Here is a 23,793-nt window from a genome sequence, read left to right on the forward strand (position 1 = left end):
TCAGAGTGATGAAATTGCATTGTACAGGAAAGCTGTGCCCCTCAGTCACATGCAATGCAGAATCTATAAATGTATTCCTGAATCAGCAGTATCTGACCAGATATCAGAGGTTAAGAAACAATCTAGAATAAACCTAGATCAACCTTCCATTTCCTTTTAGTCCAACCATTTCTGCATTTGCTCATCAATGGACAGCGTCATTTGAAAGCCCAAAGACTGAGGAAATTAAATATCCAATATCACTCCATTCACTCCGCCACCACCACACCAAAGTTCAGGGCTCTGCTAAAAAGCTGCACGTCTTCAGAGACACGGTCATTCTTCGGAAGCATGGTTTTCACGCCTTCCATTTAATGGAATGTATTTTAACTAATAATGAAATAATGGATATATTATAATTTGTCATGGGGCCTAATCCATAATGATGGCAGCACTGAAATAAGGGCACACCTAATAGTTAATAGTATATTCAAAATGTAACCTCTGTAAAGCAAAACTACTATCTCCCGGTTAGTTTTAACGTAGTGGCGTCATCTCCTCATTTGAGCAATACAAGTTTAACAGCAGTTTTATTGAACAATCTTCGAATTCAGATTTCAAACATTCCTGCTCCACATGTTCTGCTTTACAAAAAAGCAAACACCCCAATACTTTAAGTGAGGAAATGCAACACTTTTTCTAAGATTGCAATTATCGATTAGCCAGTTCCCTTCATCAAAGCACAATTGCTTTTCTGCACTGTATAAATCTTTTCAGAGTTGGATACTTTATAAAGCACAGAGAATTCGATTAATCATCTCCAGTTACAGCTGGCGTTCTGCTTTTAACTTGGTTTAGGATGTTAAATGTGAAAAATAAATCTGGCATTAACCAAAAAGGTGTACTTCAATTCCAATAAAATGAAAAATTCATATGTATTTTTATTTTGTCTGCCCAATTTCAATGTGAAGTATGGTTCACTTGTAAAACCCGTTTAATGTCATTATCGGCAAGCATCAGATGGGTTTAATCACAGAAAAGCTAATGTCAGTTTGATTCACACTTTCGATGGTCAACGCTGTAATCCAATTAGAAAAAAATCGAGCTGAGCTTCAGCAATTTCAATAGGTACACCACAGTTCAAAGACATGCAACTCGAACTACTGCTGAACGCACCATTTCAGCTGCTATATCAATCGGCGGACATCATATTGAAAACCAAGTGCTACTCAAACTAAAGAAAATGGAGCATAACTATCTGGGCTGGCTTTCGGTGTGGAAGTGAATTTTTAAAGCAATGCACCCAGTACATAAATCATGCAGGATACCGGTTTCCTTCTAAAGGCAAAGATGTACCATCTTAGCTGCCCCTCACTATCTCAATTTGACAGACTAATCCAAACACCAAGATGTAGAAGAGTAAGGATTGGAGGGCACTCTTCCACAGCTCTTGCTGGTAAATTCTGGAATTCTCTCCCCGTGTTACGGAACCTGCACTGGCTCCCTGTGGCTGAAAGGGTTGAATTTAAGACCTTGTGTATAGTACACTGTGCCCTTCATGGTCAGGGAGCAGAATACCTTTAAGCCAAGATTATGCGTTATTACCCCATTCATCACCTTCAAATAACCTCCCACTTATCATAAGAAATCCCCCACTATCTGGAGTTTAGGAGGCAGGTTTAAACCTACCTATTTTGAATTTAAGGGGCTGTCTCCATCTCTCCTAGCGCCATGATGCCCTCGGACAAACCTGCGCTTTATAAGAATCACTAAAATATCAGTAGGCCATATGGAACCTGCTGATATTTAGGAAATGGCCCAATACCTTTCCATTTAATGAGTTTCCTTTCACTTGATAAACCAGACTATCATGCATCGCATGATCTTTGGCGCAAAGATAGTTCAGGGTGAAAGTAAAACCGCAGAGCCAATACAATACATTTTTTGATATTTACTTGCATGAAAAATGGCAATTTAACAAGTGAATGCCATATCACCTGAACGTAATACAACACAGATTCTTATTAAATGGACATAATTGATGTGATAACCTACACAACCACCAGAGCACTATTAAACTAGGAGATTCAGGAACAGTAGTATATGGAGGTATGCTCTTTTCTTGCTACCAGACTTGTTATATTCAAGGTGTTGGGAGCCAAGTCCCGAGTTAACTATTGCTCATTGTAAGGAAAAAGGGGGTAATACGAGGATAAGAAATTAGGGAGACCATTTCAATCCTGTCCCTTCCATCCCACCTCTAAGGAACTTCTTGTCACATGTCATGCTACTTTAAGGCCCCAAACGCCCCACACTCTCTCAGATCTACTGCAAGTTAAACTGGAGGGACATGCAGAGAATTACCTAACGTTGTCTGAGGTGGTCAATAAATAATTGGCTGCCACTTAAAACTGCAGGAATATCTGTAGTGCTTCTGTAACAGACTCCAGCTATTGAGGACAAAAGAAATGGACGACTCCAGTTTAGTTTTACTTGCATCAGTGATGTCCCCCCCCCCCCCCCCCATCAATTAATATTGCTCATGTTCTCTGGCCATATTCCATAGTCTGGTGCCTCGGAAAAAGCCAATAGGGTGTTAGAAAGTCACATGTAAGACTCTGCTCTGCAATCAGATCGGGATAGGACAGAGCCAGTGACATCAGAATCCCATCAGATTGCTGTGCGGCTGGACAAGAATCCATAACAGATGAGCCATTTTCTGGCAACGGATCTATGCCAAAGATGTACATGCAATTCAGAAACAGTTGCTTAGCCTAAACTACACTGTCGTCATTACTTTAAAAAGGTAGCAATGCTTCACTCAAAAACGAACAATCACATGCCAAAAAAAAGGGGGCGGGGTTGAGCACACTGCACTTTTTATTTAGGTACATGGTAGGATAAAACTCCCAGGCTATAAAATGACCATTATAGATGTGCCCAGCAAACCTAATGAGTAGTTGAAAGCTATACTGCTCAGCAGTGCATTAATCTTGCAAACACATCTCTCAGGGCGGGCTGCAACGTATGTATGGGATTTATATATTGTGAACCTTTAGCTACAAAGCAACAGAGTTCTGTATAGTAAAAAAAAAAAAAAAAATCTACCAGTTTGCTATTTTGAGCCACAATACTCTTCTCCTTTGTAACTTCTGCACCAACGCCTTCACCATTCTACCACAAACAAATTCATCTAATAAACAATCAATGAGACTTTACATCTGAAATACTACTGCGTAAGATAGGAGGGAATCAGGAGACTGAAAAGCCTTAGTGTCATTGAGGTATACGAGTGGCTATTGTCTGAGCCAAGCCATCTAGGTGTGCATGAGGGAGTATTTAAGCCCTCTAAATCAGTAGAAATGTCCCTTGGTAGAATAGGAGACATCAAACAAGCAGAAATTAGACCCACATTGTAAGTGATTTCAATCCGGCATACATCCAAGTCACGCCCAGCGTGTAGTGCACAATTGAAGCCCTTATTTTTATCTGTAAGTTCGATATTATGAACGATATACCACTCCTATCAAACCCTTCACCTGGAACCCCCCCGTCACACTGAACCAGGAATCAGACTAGTTTGCAAAGGTAACTATGTATTTATATATTTCAAATTAATCCACAATATATTTTAGTAGGTAACAATCACCAATGGGGTGACAGAACACTGATAATATATTTAATACACTAGGGATCAAGTAATGAGCATAAAACAAATGCAGCACAGAAAAGAAAACTCTTGAGTTGGTTTAGAACAGATGGCACTATGGTTAGTGGTTCCCCCTCTAACACCCCTCATCCCACCAATAGGTAATGTAAAGAGATGTGATGAGAGCAGTTATTAAAGAATAGCACAAATCAAACAGAATGTCACTCCCACCTTGCCCCTTCAAACACAAGAGAAAAACGGAATCGGCTTTGCAATTTTCTTTGGAATTGTCTGAGCAAAAACACCAAATGTGGTCATAAATACTTAAATTGTTATAAATTCCTAGGGGAGACACTTTAAACAGTTGCACACAATCACAAGCAATGATTTAGTCCAAAGAAACATTTGAAATGTCAAGTCCAAGTCGGAAACTAAAGCTAATTTACGCGTGGAAAATTTCTCAGAATGTAAAATCGTGGCAAACCTTTCCTTGCGCGATATTCGCTATTACGGGATAATCGCACTGTTTTGTGGTTTTGGATAGCTAAGGATGTTCGGTACAAGGAGGAGTTGAAATTTCGTTTCTATCATAAAAACTGAGGGAGTTAGGAGGTTTTAGTGAGTCATTTTTGCAAAATAGGCACGAGAATGTAAAACCTTTACACAAATCGCACAGAAAGATTCCATATTTTATGTAGCATCTGTTCCTCAAAACCCTGCAGCTGTGGGATCTTCTTTCAACTTTCTACCGAATTTTGTCCTTTTTGCTATGAACACAATTTCTTAACTTTATGCAAATTACCACAAATGCGTGCTTTCAAAATGGGGATGTGTGTGTAAATTTTCACAATTCTAGTATTAACATATTTCACATAAAACCACATATTGCCATTCCTGTCCAGAACATGTTACACGGTTCTGTCGCCTCTTAAAACGTGCAGCCAAAAATTAGACTAACAGATATGTCCTTGGTATATTTTTCACCACTTTGAATCACAAGTGGAGTCCTTAAAAATTGTTCTTTGTTCATGCATAACAGCAAATGGTTGCTTGGCTCCACCCCTTTGTCTCTCCTGGGAGTCCAGGAGCATCCCCCTCCTTAGGGAAGTTCATTCCAGGAGCTATTTACGACCCTTTCACACCTCTGTTTCTTGGGCTGTAGGGTCTGGCATTTTTCATTCTCTTTCTGTAGACAAAAGTCGGGTTTAACCCACAATTATCACCCTGTGAGTTTCTGCTGAGAGAATGTCCCTCCCCCTGGAAGAAACCTGTTTGTTCACTTCCAAAGGGTTACAGATCAGCCATGCTAATGTATTCTTAATTAAAGATCCAGGAAAAACCAAACCTGTTGCATCAAACATAAATACATTACTTTCTTAGCTTTAACTCTGTGGGATAAAAGCAGCTGAGATATGTATTCTTTTTAGCCACAATCCTTTTCATGTTTACTGATCCGGCAGAATTTTTTAGTTGGATCACTTTGCATTTTCACCAGTAACTGACAGCTGTCATTCACAGGAGGCCCAAGGTACTGCACCCAGATTCTGACAGGGGCTGTCAGTTTACCGACAATCCAGTTTTTCTGAAGAAACGTTTTGCTCTTCACATTAGGACTTTGTATGTTCGCAATGCTTCATTAGATTTCATGAATTGTAGCGCCAAGCACGTTTTTGGATGTTGAGAAATGTTGATATAGGCATTTTGGAGTTTTTGGCAACAAAGCAAATGTCATTTATAGGCACATTTTGAAGTTTCATTTGCCAAGCGCTGTTTCTCTCTCTGCACTCTGTTTGATGGTCCTGGAGCCCACTGGCACATTTCCTGCAGTGTGTGCTCCATCCCACCAAATATGCACCATGGGTGGCAGGTTGTGCATCCATTCTTTTGTGTGTTGCAGGATGCGGTTTTTGGCATGCACAAGCATTTTGCCGCCATTGTTGCAGTTTCTTGTGCCATAAGTTGCAGGGTGATGCCGCATAGCACAGCAAAGTGGGTCAATACATCCCACAACATCCATGAATCTAGTTTAGGGACTGGGAGCAAAGACCTCAGTTCAAGAATTCATCTTTTGAAAAGTAAAAAACACAAGTTAACAAATCTCACTTCCGTTATAGGCATTTCATCCACAACAGTGTTGGCTCTAGTGGCAATTGATACCGGAGACTTCCGGCAGTTTCTTAGATGCATCCTTCCAGACTTGATTAACACAGGATAAAACCATATAAGCAAGCATCTATCCTACGTCCTGTGCATTACAATAAAAGCAGCGGCCTTCACAGTCTGGATTACAACTAATTTTGTCAAGAGTATAGTACATCGAGAACTTTTCACTTCATCAAATGGAATCTAGAATTGAGGGAGGCCTTACAGAGCGATTCTTGCTCAAGTGATCACAGGACTACACATGATATCAGGTAGCTCTGGTGACAACTGTAGAATGAGATAGCAAATAGACAATATTTTGCAGATTTTGGATGGAGTGAAGCTCAAGAACAAGTAGATAACTCATACCATCACTGTAGTATTATCATTGCAAGAGTGAATTAGGGTTCACACAAAATGCAAAGCATCCGGTGAACTACACTAAAAACATAGATTGCACAAACCATGAATTGCTTCTGAAAAACTTGTGTATAAGAGCGTTATAAATGCCATATCATATGTACAGATGAATCCCAAGCAGGTGGATCTGCTTCCAAGTCCTGAATGAAACACAATGAGGTTGGGTAAAGAGACAAATTGTGAAATGTAATTACTGATTTCAATAAAGCTTAGTAACCATTAAATGCTTTAATATTTTCTTGGGAAGCCGGAGGTAATTAAAGGCCTGGACCAATCTGACATGCGTAACAGACAGACCTCTGGATCCTATGCATTTTTTACTTCATAGTACTGGTAGTCTTGCAATCACTAGGCAGGATGTACGCAACAGTTTTCCTTTTTAAAGGATTAAGTATACATTTGATGTAGGATTCATCAGCGTTCAGAGGATACAATTTGATTCTTCCTTGTGCAATATCTACAAACCATTCATATTAAAAGAACACAGTCCGAATCCCTCTTCAGTTTTTTAAAAAGGCACTAAATTGGCTAGTCAACGAAAAATGCCAATGAGAAGATGAAGCATCACATTAAAACAGGCTGTGATTATAATAGTGATACACAGTAGGAAAAAAGTTACAAGGAAATCACTAAAAGAAAAAAAAGTGTAGACGTAAAAAAACAAAAACGTCAAACGTTTTCTACACTTTTTCTTTACAAAAAAGAAGACTCTTGCTCCTCACGAAGAGCAAAGAAAGTGTTGGCCCTCAGAAAGAAAATGTAATTGACAACTTTAAAAATCCAGAACCACAGAAATCATTTATTCAATTAATCATTCTATTAAAGGCAAATATCAGATTGTTGTACTCTGAAAAGTGGAAAAAATAAGGAGTATTAAATCAGGACCATTAGGATTATTTGAGAAAGGAATGTGCAACCATTTTGATATTAATCATCTCAAAATGTTGTCCAATGAAACATGCGACAGGATAGGTTTCAAAGTAGTTAAAGAAACAAATTGACAAAAAGCAGGCCTCTAAGAGTGCCCTACTCATCCATAATGTTAATATTATTACAACAAATGAGGTTGATGCAAGGACGATTATAAAAAAAAATATCTTCAAGGACAAATAGTGGGATGTCATGGGGCTAATATCTTGTATTTGTGCAATTACAGAGGAGACCGTTTGCTAAATGGGGTTCACTGAAATTATGTTGACTTCCTGGACCCAAAGAACATTCTGCCCTTAAGCAATGCTAATTCACATCTTGTTCATCAGGCGGTAAATCAAATGAATGATTTAGCTTTTAAGGAAGCAGAAGAAAAAAAAAAGTCTCTTGTTCCAAGACAGCCCGGTAAAAAAATGAAATGGGAAGACATTCTAGTTTAGAAAAGGCAGAGTCAATTTCAGAGAAGCAAACGGCATCTTCCTCAGGCGTGTGCATTGTAGAGGAGTTTTGTGGGACAATTGGAGAATGTCAACAATGGACATTGATAACTTCAGATACCTGGATACATTGAAACAGTAATCTAGGTAATGCAAACTAAGGTTAATTGCATGTCCATTCATAACATATTTTCCTTGAATAAGTTGTATTTATGAAGAGTCATTCAAACAGATCAGGACATGAAGAATTGAAGACAATAGCTCTGTTGGATGTTCCATTAGGAGACGGTTTTGTAAACAATCTGTTTTGTACACAAAGCAAAATGGTTTAGGCTATTTGTTAAAAAGGTAGGAACTGATTGATTGGGTGATACGTCAGCATTTCCGAAAATGGAAGGTCTTCACTGGTTGAGGGCTAGTTTACAATAAAGAAACTGGATGGTAAGATCTAGTTAGAGGCTCATTAATTCTGCGCTGTGATCTATTGGAGCCAAAGTGTTGGCTAGTAACGAAAAAACTCACTTGCCCACAGTTCAGTTTGACTTCAGGGTCTTTGTATTTTACCAACATTTTGAAGCCGCTGGGGTATCTTCTTTGGGTCTGAAATGTGGAGGGTATTAGTTATTGCAATGGCACTATACAAATAATGCATTGTCAGAAATTAAATAAACAGCTGGGTACAACAGTTAATCCCCAATGTTTCATATTGGACAAATACATTTGGTACAGGATCCATCCCAAAGAGTGGTCTTTCTATGATTTGTGGTAGACATGGTAAACTTAACAAAACATCCTGTTGCAAAGTGTAAGTCTATAGAAGGAGCTGAGGTTAATTGATACATCATTTTGTTCAATTAATCATTTCCCCAGGAGTATACGATTTTGGCGTTCTAATTTACAGGATATTCCAAGGAATCTCAAGAAAGGCTGATGTCTGAGAAAGGGTCTTTGGTGTGGTTATTGAGAGGTCTTGATACAAGGGACCATGGATGACAAGATGTGTTGCCACAAAAAAGGAGGTTGGAATGGCAGTATCTTCTTTCTGCTATCCCCAGGAGTCCCCTATGGTGTGGCGGCAGGCTTTGCTGTGAAGAGCCTTGTATGAAAATATTACATTGTACAATTCTTTCAGGATGTCCAGTGTGTCCACAGATTGTGAACACCAAGAACTGGGAGTCAACAGATGCAGGGAGTTGATAGTGTGGCTGTAGGATTGTAGCATAGATAAATGGATATGAGCAAAATCCTCAAATCGGATTGTAAATAAATAATAATAGACTGTCTGTTTTGTGGAAGCAACTGAAAGAACTTTGAACAGGATGGTCGTCATGAACTTTGCAAAATTATGGAGGTCATTTTGGCTTCCTATATAAATGTTTAGGTGAAACGTCTGAGCTGGAATTTATATCTGGAGACTGAGTCCACAGAACCTTTTCTCTATACCAGACTGCATGAGGAAGAATGTGCCTCACCTCAATTTTTCTGTGCCAAGAACAGAATTGCGTATCAGGACAAGCTACATCAGTACTTCGGCCATTTTGTTTCCTAAACAATCTTTTTAAATGGTGAAATCGTCTAGTTATTTTTTTCAAAATATCTGTTCAGATGTAAGGACTTGAGATATTTTCATAACTCGCAACAGGGGGTGCCACAGGGACTAAAAGAAATAACCTTTCGTACATCCCAACAAGAACAACAAAGGCCATCATGGGCAAAAAAAAAAAAAAGAATGCTTACAAGCTTACAACCGTTGATTATAAACCTCACAAGTTGTTTTGTGTTCTTTACTGTTCTGAAAGTAACATTACCCTGCTTTTTTTTAACAAATGGAAAGGTCTACAATTTCACTGTATATGAAGTTTTCAAAATTCTCTGTTACCATGGAACAAGTGTTGAATACAGAATCTAATTATAACCTGCAAAATCTAAACTATGTAGGTCCCAGTGAAGACGTTGGGATATAACAGCTTCAGAACAAATGTGCCTTGTGCCCTATGGCACAGACTGTGCAAAGAAAGACTCGGAGATTAAAGGAGATGTGGTAATGAAAGACAAGGTTTATTAAAGCACTATTTAAAGTGTTTTCGTCGGGTGGTCTTGAAGGGTTATGGTCTTTGGTCACAAATGACGGTCTTTTACTAGATTTAGTTATCAATCTGGAGTTTCGGCAATCTGGACTGCAATTCCCAAACGAGCATCTGCAGTATCCTTGCTTCATTGCTCACATCTGCCTCTCCAGCTTGTGGTTAATGGATGGGAAATTCCAACAATATGATTATAAACTCCATAAGGATGAAAAAATTATTATCTATTTCAAAGAATCGGGAATCTCGTTGGTTATTCTCACTGGTCTGTTTTATCACTTCAGACTATACAATCGCTCAAAAAGGCAATGGGACAGTATCTGCCATCAGCGCTTCATAGTGTGGACCAGCTACTCTCATGCTTTCCAGATTCCTCCTGACCGCAGTCTGTGGATCCATCATTCCATGGCCCGTAGGTTCATGCCCAGGTTCTACCTCTTGGTCTATGCTTTTAATTACCACCATTATCCAGCTTCATCTACACCGAGACTCAACCACTTCATTTGAATAACCTCGGTTCTCTACTCTGACTGAACTTTCAGCCCAGACTTGACTTCATCACTATTCAGAAGCGGCCTCTTCAATGTTCGCCTTGGGTCAGCATCTTGCAACGTGTTGTGGGCTCTTGTACGGGATGCTTCCCTCCACTCCGTGTCACAGCATTTCACCAGTTGGTGCTGAATCTGACTCCTCGGACTAGTGCTACACTCTTATGTCAAATATTTGCAAGGATTTCTCACAGCTTGTTCAGATCTATGAACACTGTTCTGCAGAGAGCCTTTACTGCAGATTGGTGCGGGTAGATTTGGTCATTTCAGCGAACAAGCCACATACGTGACAGCACAACACAAAAGCCATCCCTAGAAGTTTACCTCCAGTTCAAAACCACTGGGCAGTACATTGTGGATAAGCAGGCAAAACCATTTTCTGGAGCAAAAAACAAGCTTTGGGTTAACTTCTACGGCAGCGCTATTTTTTGCAGAGCTTCATCAATCAAAGACAAACCGCTCTCAAGGATGCATGCAATCAAACACTTTTCACCCTCCTTTGGGGATCTCGAGAGTGGTAAATTGCATAACTACAAGGCGTTGAAGCTGTGGCATGTGCTTTGTTAGCTGAAATGGCCTATTCAACCCTTACATTGCAGGTATAAGTGTTGGTTGTATGCTTTTTTAAACCCTCGTAATATTGATGGCCTTTGCTGCATTTAGTACAGACGTCTTGCAGCTTTGAGCTTACCACACTGTTAACCAGTTTTTTGCATCTAGTGGTCAGCCTCTTTCATCCACTTGTGGAAACGATGGCCTAACCCTCACCATCTTATCACATGGATTGACAAAACCTCATTCTTGATTGGGCTTTACAGAGTCATTTTGCCCTCCATTACATTTCACAGCCAATTCAAAATGGCCCCTACATTTAGAAGACACGTGTCTACAAATGTACAGTCATAAAAAGGGACCATTACATGAACCTCAGCTGCAGCTGTCAAAAACCAAGTTGATATATTAAAATGCAGACTCATGCAAAGATCTTCCTACATGCAACTGCGTTTATGCCACACATGTTGGCAATGTAGAGATATCCGCTACCCTATCCGGAGTATATCAAATTGACGAGAGTCCCTAATCTGAGCACAATTACATTTGACAAAGCCAGGGAAAACGAGTGCCACAGTAATAGGTTTTGGAGAAGTGTCATCCTTTTCATGAAGACCATTTACTTTAGGGAAGAGTGCCATGCACATCCGCACTGGTCTCTCTGAAGCATCTACTTTATAATGGTCATATCCGTCAACAAAGAATTCGTTTTCCAATAAAATGCAACCCTGACGCAGGCAGCATTTTCATTTAGCTCTGAAATAATTAAAGTCTCCACACCAGTAGTGCCACAAAGTGTAATGAATTTGGACATGCATTTTACTTTCCTGATAAAGCCATTAAATAATGAGATAAGCACCATTAGGAGACGGTAGAATAAAGCTCCGTGTAGAAGGCGGTTCATTAGTTGATGCCTAATTGGTCCTGTGGTTGGAAAAGATCCAGCAATTAGTAATCCAGAAGACCTACATTTTGAGAATTCACGTGTGAGAGAAGCCATGAAAACCAAACTCGCATGTCGAAAATACCAACCTCTTTCAAAATCCAATTATGGCAAGCAAGCACAAACTAAAGTAGGATAACTAGATTCATATTGCGAACATATGGCTGTATACTGTCCGCGAGTATAGACACATGCTTAACTCCACAACAGCATATGAATTGGGCAGCAGACTCTCAGGCCACTGGCATGCTCAATAGTCTGCTTTTGGAATTTATAGTGAAAATGCATACAAAGGTAAGCTAGGCTTTGCATCCAATTATTTCACCACTGAGTATTTTTCCAGTCACTGTCTGGCACATATGGTATAATCTTTAATCAATCATATGGCAATAAACAAATTTGTGTAAAGTACCTGGTACAGTGCACAGACTCCGGCAATGCTTGATGTGTGGGTATGTTTGCCAGGGCTCAGCCGTGGCACTTATTTCTGAGCCCAGGCACTTATTGTCTCAGACACAGTTTGATTATGATGTGGTGTTTTAGCGACTATTATTTCAACTGCCATTTACAAAAAAAACACCTACAGAATCAGAGCAATATGTAAACGATGAGTTTGGTTAAAGACACACTTAAACATGTGTCATGTCAAGACACAATGAGTAGATTATGTGTATGTTGATTGGCATTTCTAAATCACACTTCTGCGTAGTGAGGATATCCGTCGACCGCAATACGCCGGTGGAAGTTTCAGCTTTAACACGTATATGTATGTTGACAGCATGGGGAGCAGCTGTGGGTGGTGTCAACAGTGGGCGGCCCATCCTGATGGGCGTTTTAGAAAATATTTGAGCCCTGCACTTTTATTTTTAACAGATTAAGCACTTAACTTTTCTGGAGTCATTATTTCAAGATGTGACACTACACTGCTTGAATATGAAACATTTAAGAGCCCGCTGCTACTTGCAAGGCATCCTGCAAATAGCCAATATACTTAATCGAACATTGCAACCTTTAATCGACTTTCATAGCTAATTGCCAGTCGTGATCTGGGTTACATATATATCACACTACCACCTCATAAGATTAAATAACGTATACAAGTACCCACACAGAACAGCTGCATCAACCCCACAATATTTCACATTTAGAAAAAGAAACTATTGACTTCGGTCATAAAAAGCACAAGAAAGGGCCGAAAATGTTAAATGAATGCCAGTAAACCCCAAATACATCTCAAGTAGTGAAACTTAAAAATGCAAGCAGCCCGATCTAGATGTGATTAATGGCAGTGGCTACTTTTGTTGAACAGTTTAAGAACTCATAATGTAGTCTTCCTACAGCGTTGTAAGATACCCGATCCATTAAACAACGTCCACAAGTGCCGCATGCCATGTTCGAGCATAAGAACGCGCGACTTTACATACACATGATAGGTGAAAGACATCCTACATATGCCATATACATTGCATGCAACACCGAATATAACGACCTAACATGCGTTTTCCATTTAATAGATTATAGATTAGCGTGCTAGCACAGAGTAATTGAAATATCAATGTGGGTTCGGTTACACATTTAATTTAAAATTAACACCTTGCAGTCAATAGTCCATTTAAGGCATTGCATGCAACAATGGACAAATCGGAAACTTTGCATTAGGAACTTCAGTTTGAGGTTCTAATTGAAAATGAGCAGGATTAGACAGGATTCAGGAATTGGAGTTGCTCGCCCAGCCGGCAGGGCCAAATGACAAACACTGAATTGGTAAGGGCAAAGAAAGGAAAGGGAAAGATTAAGATATTGCACTGAAAATCCAAGTACAGAAAAAAGAATATAGTCTGCACCAGTCTATTACAGCTACTGTCAGTACCAAATCGTCCTCTATCACACATTTAGTGCCCACTGCGGTTTAAGGTCGTTTAAAAAAAGAAATTAAATGTTCCTATTGTGGATCATGCACTTTGATTGGATGAATCTTTAGGGAATGGTGCCTTTCTTCTCGCTAAATGGTTCTTTTTCGTTACTCATGTTTAGTGGACTAAAATGAAGTTACATTTCCCAAACTTCACACTTCTCGGAACAGTTACAAACACTATTACCAGTACTGTTGGTTCGGATGGTCCATTCAAGTGTGTGGAAAGTGATTTAACCTGCTGTGCCAAGCTCCAATAGAGTAAGAACTGCCACGGTCTCACCCCACTCAGTTTTTTGCGCAGTCCTAGCTCGAGAGCAGCAGAGCACTGTACAAAGTGTAAGTAGCTAGCATTTGGGCTGGCATCTATTAAGACTAGCGCAGTACTGTGAGTTTAGGTATGTGTGTCGTAGGTGAGTCCATTGGAATTAGTCCTTGGTCAAGTTTAGTTGAAAAAGCCATGTTTTTAGAGATTTGCGAAATTGGAGAATTGTGTGGGCCGACATCACGATCGAGGTGCAGAGGGCGGGTGCATGACAAGAGGAGGATTGTTTGCGGGTCATCTAGTGCAGACAAGTTATGACTCAAGCTGGTTGGTCAATTTGCTGCACGAGGAGCATGTGCCACCAGATTTCCAGAGCTTAACCGCGACTGCTTTGTAGATAATACATTCAGTCTTTAAGAGCATCTTGGCCTGGAGAGGAAGCCCATGTAGCTTGCGTAGAATGGGGGTGATTCAGTCAAATGTCCATGCATCTGTAATAGGACATGCTGTAGGGGAGCCAAATGAGCACTGAAGAGCACTGCCAGGAGAGCATTTCCCCAATCAATATGCAAGACCACAAAGGCCTGCACTATAATTTGAAAATCCTGCAGCCGGATGAAGCGATTCTTTTTTCGAAGGGTAGAGATTTTGAGCCCAGATGTTTGGGCCTTCTAGACTGTTTCTGGAAGGACAGGCTGCTGTCAATGGTGAAGGATTTTGCAGAGTCCTTGAGTTGTGGAAAAAATCCTTCTAGGTGCAAATCATTGAGCCATTGTTGTCAACGTTTTTAGTGGGCAGACTGATGAGTATGGAGTGTCCAGAGGTGTAATGTACATTTCAAAAAGTATTGGCGAGAGGATGGAGCCTTGGGGGACTCTGCAGGAGACCTGGAGTCTGAATGCAAAAAAGTGCATCTGGCCGTCCTGAAGTCTGCCTGAGAGGTAGCAGATGAACTAATTCAGGGCAGTGCCAGAGAATCCCATCCTGTTGGCTAGGAGGAAGAGAAGGGTGTGGTGGGTGACTATGTTGAATGCAGACAAGAGGCCAAGGAGGACGAAGAGGCATAGGCTGCCCTCACTCAGGATTTGGAGGGCATCACCCACCACCTGGATGGTGACTGTCTCAATGCTACACTTGGGTGGCACTCAGATAGTCATTTAGGTGGAGTGGTTCGATTCTGGGCATCAGTGGTGTAGCTACTACATTTTTCCAAGATTTTGCCAATAAACGGGTGGCTTGTAATGGGCTTTTCGTTTGCCAGGTCATCTGGATTAAGGGTTGTTTTTTTTATAAGAGGTTTTATGAGACCAGTCTCGGGTGTGTCCGGAATGACTCTTCTGTGAGGGAGGCATTAATGATGCGGAGGAGAGCGTTGAGCACGCGACACATCAATTGTTTAAGGATGGAAGCTGGGATTATATCGTCAGAGTAAGAAGTAGGTTTGAGGGAGGAAATTATTTTTAGAAGATCTGGGGGAAGAGAGGGGAGAGAATTTGGTCCAGAGGGGCAATGTAGGTGCAGGGGCCACTAATGCTGTGAGGTTGATCTGATGGTCTTGAAGGGGCCCCTAGGGGACCCTCGCGTATGGAAACAAGGCACAATCACCACACACGAACTGATACGACAGACACAAGGCTGTATTCACAAAAGCTAGGGTTCATTGCAAAGCAAATAGTCTGTTGGCCAAATGGGTCTCACGCCCCACGACGTGTGTTTCCAGACCCCGGGGGACGCAAGAGAGAGAATCGTACAACAGTTACATATATACAAAGCAAGCATATTACAATCTGTGGTGACACATTCAATACCGCCCATAATGTATTTCCTTTGAATTGAGTTCGATGATTGACAATTGTGACTAGTATGACACCTTCAGACATTTATTTTAGCAACAGTTTGTAATTTCATGAGTCTGCAGACACAATTCTTTCTTTTAAGAACACACTGCTTCTGTTCTCTGCAAGCAAGCTGCGTGCAGGGGAGAGACACATTCCAGGCCTCGCTATCTCCAAGTTTCTATTCGTGTACTGAGGGTCAACTCGCTCTACAGGGCTTAGAAAAGGGGGGGGGTCGCAAAGAAGAGCATAATTCAAGCCATTAAATGTTCATTTCTAACATTTCTACTGCATTAGCGAGACTAGCTGGCACCCGTGTAATGATTAAATGCCTTCTTGCTTACTTTCAAGGATTTGTGCGGGAGGAGACCGGGCATTTCTGTCTTGGTTGCTGCGTGGGCTTTGTTCCTGTCAGAGGTTGATTCAATGGTGGTGGAGTAGCAAGTAGCTTTGCCTCAGTAATCCGAAACCTTTGGTCGGCCCAGTGATTTGAGGTTTGTGATATCTCCCAGGTTACGGTTTTTGCGCCACGGTTTCGTTTCTCTAGGGCTCTGATTGAGCATTTGTTGTGGCCAGCTCACAGGTGTATCAAGGGGTGGACGGTAAGGTCTTAGCCCTACTGGTTTTCAGGGTGGAAATTAGTGTCCACCAGTTTAATAGCAGAGCTACTGAATAATTCTAGGAGGCCGAGTCATGGGTGGGGAACTTTGTAAAGTTTGCTTCTAGTTTATTAACCAGGAAGGTTTTGAATGAGCAGCACTGAGCGATTGGCGTTTAGCCTGACCTTTGTGGGCCATTGAGAAGTGTGTGACCGATAATGGGATTGCAACGTGGTCCAACTAGTCAAGGGCTACACAGTTGATGTGGGGCGGGGGGATTATGTGAAGACTTAAGTCTAGGGTGTTGCCTTTGTTGTGCATGTGGGTGACAACAACTTGCTTAAGGACCATGGAACCCGTCAGAGCAAAAAACATACTTTGAGTGTGGTTGTCAGCCTGTAAACTCAGACATTAAAATTTCAGAGAAAGACATCAGAATGTACTAATTTGGCAGAGGACAGTAATGTGCAGATGTCGGCAATGGAAGAATCACTCCTGTAAAGTCGTCTATAGATGATGTGGAAGGTAATGGATTCCTTATGCAATAAAGGGAACCGGGAGGCAAGTTATTCAAATGAGCTTGTTCTGGTAGAGGGGATGATGGAGCATGGCCAATTGCTCCTGTGGATGATTGCCACTTTGCCTCCTGCCCTTTTTGGCTGGTGGGAATGTTGGGAGCAGTAGCCTTTGGGTAGGCAGCTGTTGAAAACATGTGTAGATGATGGATCAAAAACAAGTTTCAGTGATTAACATGGCATCAAGGTTGTTTTACAAGAGGTGGTCATTAATTTCTGGAGCATGAGCGACTGCTGAGCGAGCATTTATCAACATGAGGGAGTGTGCATTTGTTCCATGGGAGTTGGATAGAGGCAAGGACATTATTGATTAAGTTCGCTCTGGTAGCTTGCCGGAAGCTGGCCAGGGCACTTGGCCATTCGAACCCTGGTAAGTGGGAATGGGAAGGGAGAAGACACATGCTGAAGTCTTTTGGTGGGTAGCAGTAGTAGCCACTAGTTTGTTGGTGAAATGCGGGATAGCAAGTCTGGCCCTTGGCCTATCGGGCCTGAACAAGAACATGTGAGGTTCTGGTCTTTGTTCATCCTTTGCGAGTGAAACATTTTCCCTTGCTTATAAAATACTCTCATTTGGAATTGGACTTACATTTTTACTCACTAAAACCATTTACTCCCAACTTTAAAACATTAGGGTGTAAAATACTCCCACTTCCAAATCCCAACTGGAACTCTGAGGCCATCAATGTTAAATTGTGCCCGCAACCCGAATACCAAATCTTGCAACATACTTGAGCCAGTATGCTAGTCTCCTTCAACTCTCAGTGAAAACAAAAGTGCGGTTCTCAGTAGTTTCCTTTACCTACAGGGCTGTATGTTGAAATCTGAAATCCCAGAAGACTGGAAGGGTCCTGGGTTATAAAAGGGCTGGAGGCCATGAACCGTGCATTCAGTGCCGATTCTACACAGTGAGATGACCAGCCAGAGTCAACACAGCACAATATCAGTCACGGGAGGATAGTTCAGGGGCAATGTGCTCGCCTTGGAAGCAAGACAACATGGAGCAGCACAGGTTCGATCCCTGGGTCTGTGCTTAGAAACCTCTGGTTAAGTGCGTTCTAAATAACCTATCAGATCAATATAATGTGGTTGTTCTAGTAAAAAGCCACAGTAGGCACAGACAGTCGCAGGTCGGGAGGTTTAGATGATGTGTGTGCAACTTACAGTTACAGATTACAGTCACCACAGGGCAGACTCAACTTCACGTTTCCATGGATAAATGCAAAAAAAAAAAAAAAAAAAAATTGTGTAATTGCACCACATAGAAGAGGGAGAGTCATCAAGCTCTATATAAACAAACATTCTTGAGGCGGTTACAGGTAAAATGGATCTTTGAATTAAATGGACTATGGCCAAAAATGCGTGCATCTGCAAAGTGATCACTGTCACTCATAACACCATGGCACTGCCTTATTTCCAGTTTAAAAAAACAAATCTGTGGCTCAAAAAATTAGAGTGAACTCAAATACAATCATCTCTGAAAACAAGAACTTAACACAGCCTTTTCATCACTTTAGCCAAAACGGTCTCTAAAGGGCACTATGTTAAATTTACATTATGGGTCTAAACAGGGAAAGCATGAATACAGTGGTAGGATATCCAGCAGAAGCATCAAGGAGAACAAAGCCAGCAAGAATAGCAAAAACAAAATCAATTAATTAGTATGCATCTTCCCAGGGTGGAATTCAAATGCGTTATTTTGGTGTACAAACATTTACAGTACAAGGTAATTCAATTATTTTCCAATATTTACAAGAACAGAATGTATCCAATTTATGGATACTTGTGTTTCTAGTCTAATCCACTGGATAATTTAATTTAGCCATGCTTCCATTTCCATCTATTCCAAACTCTTGCTTTGTTTGAATTTATTTGTGACTGGTTTGCCAATACGTAATTCAATATAGCTCGCAGCAGAAACACGCTGTATGTTATTCCTGGATAAATATTAGTGTTGTCACCAGATTACGGTTGACAAAGTACACATTACGGTTGACAAAGTACATGAAAACCCAAGGTACATATTCCAGACGTCATGTGTAAATATTTTCAGAATTCATTTTATGCAAATTAACTTCCAAATGTGTTACTGAGACTGAATATAGTTTATGTCGTGTTTGGATATCATAAACTACTGGTGTTAGTTTTTACACATTTCAGTTAGAAACCATTTCTCTTATATAGAAAATCCAGTTATCAGATTCCTCCAGCGTCAAAAGACCTCAGGAAGCTGAAGTGTTTATAGGCACTACCGGGATTCGAACCTACGACTTTTAGTTGAAGACATAACTTTGGAGGGCCTGTTTTTCTGCCCTATACAGTATCACTATTCTTTGAAGTAATCGTAGGGGTGGTATGAGGGGGCTATAGCCCCGGGTCATTTGGTTGAAGCCCCGAATAGAAGCTCAGGGACTACCACCAAAGGCTATAGCTAGCCCCGTATCCCGCCAGTCCCCGACATTAGCTTAGCCCCTGATCTTTTCCAGACCTTGCAACACCCCTGGAAGTAATGTTATTTAATCCTACTTCTAAGATATTCACAATGAAAAACGGTCTGTAAATGCCCTAATGCAATTTTAATGTGTTAGAATTGCCAGAGGGCTACGAAAGAAAGTCAAACAATAGCCGATCAGAACAGAATACTTCCGAAGTGCATCAACAAAGAATTGGCGTACTGAAACATCAAGTGTGGTTATTGAAAATTGCACTTTGATTTCTGTATCCACAAATATTAGCTTACATCACGTCTATACGGTCACTGATACTTTGTTGCATGGATTTTATTTCAGCGTTTACCGTTTTTTAAAAAGTGTTCATATGGACTGTATGTACTCTGTTGTGCTGACAAATTGTTGTGAGGCAAAGGGATTGTTTAAATTAAATGGCATTACTAATTTTGCATTTTGCTTGCATTAGGGACTTCACTTCCCATTCTCCCTAGCACTTTAAACTACATACCCTGTCGCATGACCAGTGGTGCGTGCGGTTGGTTAGAGTCTGGGACGTGTTGGACACTGTACACCGCTGCTGTCCCCATACGCAAAGTATTGTGCAACTAATAACACAGCTTGGTATTGAACCTCTCATAACTTGGGCTTTGCCGTCCTACCATGCTCTTTTGCTTCATTCGTTTGTAGGGATCCACTGCCTGGACCATTTTAAGAGCAGGCCACGGGAGACGCAGTATCTGGCCCGTTGACGGAGATCTCATCTAGATGGGCAGAGATTCTCGCCCAGTACCTAGCCATAGAGTTTTGGTGTCTGATCCAGCTCTGCGACCCCTCGGAAGCAGGCAGCATCCCAGACAGCTCTTCCCTTTGACAGTGTTGTCAATAGTAGCTCCAACAATCACCTTGACGACTTGAGTTCTGCCCCCTGTTGACTCAAATTATCTGAACTATTTGAAATGTCCGCCACAGGAGATGGCTGAATGGTCTCCTGTAACCATTCTAAAAGGTACAGACTTCATATCTTCCATGGAGTTTGGAGAGCCCACAGCGGATGGCAACACATACCCCGGCATGCCTTCTATAGTCACTGTGCCTAATGCAGGACGCAAAGACACCTGCCCTATGATTTCTGACATTACCTGCCTGTCAGATGATGGAAATTCCAGCAGTAGGTTGCCCTATTCAATCCGACCCACTTTTCTACAGGACATGATATCCTGCCTACCTCCACACCTAAGCTTCCCAGTAATTTACCGTTCCGGAAGGCTCTTTTGAATACCCGGCCTCTCGTGCAACACGCAGTGGCGCTCTTAGACCTCCTGGTGGAGTCGGGACTAGACCTTCAGACAGTCACCGAAACCTGGCTCCATGAGGCGGACTTCCATGCATCTACCCTTGCTACCGCTGAATGTTATAATCTCTACAGGGCAGATCAGGTGGGCTCCAGAAGGGTGATTGTGTTCTACAAAACCAAACAATCTGAACATTCATATTTATTATGTGCTGGCACCAGACAATTGTGAGGGCCTACTTGTTAAATTTAGCTTGGACTCTCACACTTCCATTAGCTTCCCGGCCTTTATATAGGCCGCCATACAAATTGCCACACTTCGAAAAACATCTAATGAAATGCGGAAACGTTCCCATCTTCTGCTGTTAGGTGACAACCGTTGGGCTCAGAATGAACAGGACGCTGAAGCTGTGTACCTTATTAATGCCTTAGAAGTGTTTGGTTTTAAGCAGCATGTCAAGACCGCTAACCATAAAAAGGCGGTAATGGGTCCAAACCTAGAATATCAAGATTTCCTTCCTAGTTGTCGACCACTGACCTTGGTCAGACCATCATACAATTGGTGCTGATCAGAAGAAACTGATCGGAGAAACTGAAATGGTCAGAAACCTTAAGAAGGTTACTCCAGAGGCCTAGGCGACCATTGTTATTCCTCACCTTGCCAGCATGCCGGCTTCCATGTCGATTATCTGGTTACACAGTTCCAACAGGTTGTTTGGACGGTGAACTCCCTTGCTGTTTGTGCGAAAAAGTCATAAACAGCACTCAGAAGAACACATGGATCAATATGGAGATCGCAGAGGCTACGAAACGTAAGCGAACTACAAAACGGATATGGCAGAAAGATCCAAGGGCCAAAACCTTGCTCAAATGGAAAGATGCAGTGGCCACTTAGAAGCAAGTTATCCGGCCAGTTAGAGAAGCTAGTAACAACTCCAGTATCTTAGAGGCCAAGTCCAGCTCTAGTAAGCTTTTTTTCTGCCCTTCCTGAGCTGGAAGCAAAAAATACAAGGCCCAAGGAGTAATAAAAGCGATCACCTGGTGCCAAACAATTCAGGATGAATTGACCATCCCACATTCTAAGAGTATGCCAATTGAGCCCAGATAGCCCTGCCAGCGATTTTATTTACCCCTATGAACTCCCTTGATTAAAGCACCGCAGAGGATCAGTTCTCCTTTTCTTAAGCCTTGGAGCGATAATTGGCATGAAACCAACTTCTTGCCTAGGCACCACATGCCCAGCTAATATCACAGAATCCATTGATCTCATCCCCTGGATTATCATGATTATCAATGCATCCTTTCATGGATCATGTGCTCCATCTACCTTGAAGGAGGCCTGGATTAATCCACTCCTAAAAAGATAACCTGGACCCTGCAGCTGGCAAGAACTATAGGCCAATCACCAAAGTTCCGTTCCTTCTTAAGATCTTGGACAGGATTGCCTAAACACAGCTGCAGGAATTTCTGGAGACAAATAACGTGTTGGGTGCACAACAGTATACATTTCGAGCTAAACACTGAATGGAGATGGCTTTACTAGATTTAAAAAATATTGTGGGCATTATTGACAACGGTCACCTAGTGCTTTTGATGCTTCTTGATCTATCCGCCGCCTTTGATCTGGAGCAACACTCTTTGGTCATAAAAAGTCTGATTGGTAAATGCTCGACTAGCACTGCATCCTGGATTTAGTCCTCAGGACCCCGCCTGGCTAATGTTGGAATGGAGGATTTGCAAGCCTCCCCCTTCCCTCCTGATTAGTGGTGTTCCTCATATCTCGTGTCTTCCCCTTCCCCAGACCCCTAATGCTGTTCAAACGCTATACCAGGCCAGTGTTTGATCTGCTTGTCAGTTTAGGAGTCCATTACACCAACTACGTGGACAGCACTCAGATTTTTATGGAACTATGTGGTGAATATTTCCATTAATCTTTGGCAGTGAATATGATCTACGCTACAATTCACTATTGGGCGGTGATTAAATCATTCGCCCTCAATGACAGTAAGACTGAATTGTTGATTCTTGGCTCAATGCCTAGACTAAAGAAACTTGACGCAGCATTCACTATTGCCGGATGCTCCATTCCAGTGTCACCCCGTTAAAAACCTTGGGTGGGTTTTCCGACCCTCAACTCCCCTTTAACACGCATATCTCACCTTCACTACTGTTGTGCCTACTTCAACTGCTTGATTAGGCAGATAAGCCCAAATTTATCATAGGCGAATTGAGCTGTGATTGCATCAGCACTGGTCAACTCGAAGCTTGACTATTGCAATAGTCTCTTGGCAGGGATGTTTGCTTATAATGTCCATAAGATGCACATCACTGCAAATGGGGCTGTGCATGGGCTGAGTTAGCAGCAGCATATCACCTTAGCAAGGCTGGATTTGCACTGGCTTCCTCTGAAGAAAAGAATTCCCCATAAAACATTGACCCATACTCAAATGTCTCAAATACTTAACTGACCAGGTCATAAAGGCTCCTTATAGGAGAGAATTGCGTTCTAATAATGCTCAACTCTTAGCTGTACCACAGTATAACCTGTGGAAATTTGGAGGAGCCAGCTTTAATGCTTGGGGCCCTCATGCCTGGCACTTGCTGTAAGGACCATTCCGTCTTTGGCACATTTAAAAAAAGCTTGGAAACACACCTGTTTGATAAAAGGTGTAGATTAGCGTTCCCTTTTTTGGCCTTCCACATTCATGCTTGTTTGTACATGTTCTATGAGCGCCCTGAGGCCTTCGGACATGTGGCGTGATACAAGAAACAAAGTGAAGTATGTAAGTGTGACTAGACAGACCAGTAATCAACTAAGCGGTTTTACAGTACAACAACTTAGATGGTTCTATCAATTGAAATGAGGAGGGTTATTTAACCCATTTGCCAATCTGCGCAATATATTTGTGCCAACACTGGCACGTGCAATCGGGTGGTAGTTTGTACAGCTGTGGTGATATTTATGTTCCAGCAAAACTGAAATGTGTAGTTCCTTCCTTGCCAGGTGAACATAATTATTGCCCACAATGTAACTACAGATCTTTCAGCAAAGGGGAAGGGACGCTATGAGACCCTGGTCAAATTCACATGGGACTCCACCCTGACAGGATCCCTTCCCCCTGCCCATCTCCCCAATTGCACTGACTTCACAAGAGAGGACATGTTCCATCCATTCTGCCTCAACC

General features: G+C 41.6%; 1 protein-coding gene across 2 annotated transcripts in view; it reads right to left on the reverse strand.

Annotated features, from left to right (window-relative positions):
- Nucleotides 1-23,793, reverse strand: part of PTPRG (protein tyrosine phosphatase receptor type G) — a 1,528,043-nt gene that overhangs the window by 1,082,711 nt on the left and 421,539 nt on the right. The gene's annotated exons all lie outside the window — the stretch shown is intronic.

Source organism: Ambystoma mexicanum, chromosome 2p, assembly GCF_040938575.1.
Source record: "Ambystoma mexicanum isolate Mex_15411 chromosome 2p, UKY_AmexF1_1, whole genome shotgun sequence".
In the NCBI taxonomy this organism is placed as follows: domain Eukaryota; kingdom Metazoa; phylum Chordata; class Amphibia; order Caudata; family Ambystomatidae; genus Ambystoma; species Ambystoma mexicanum.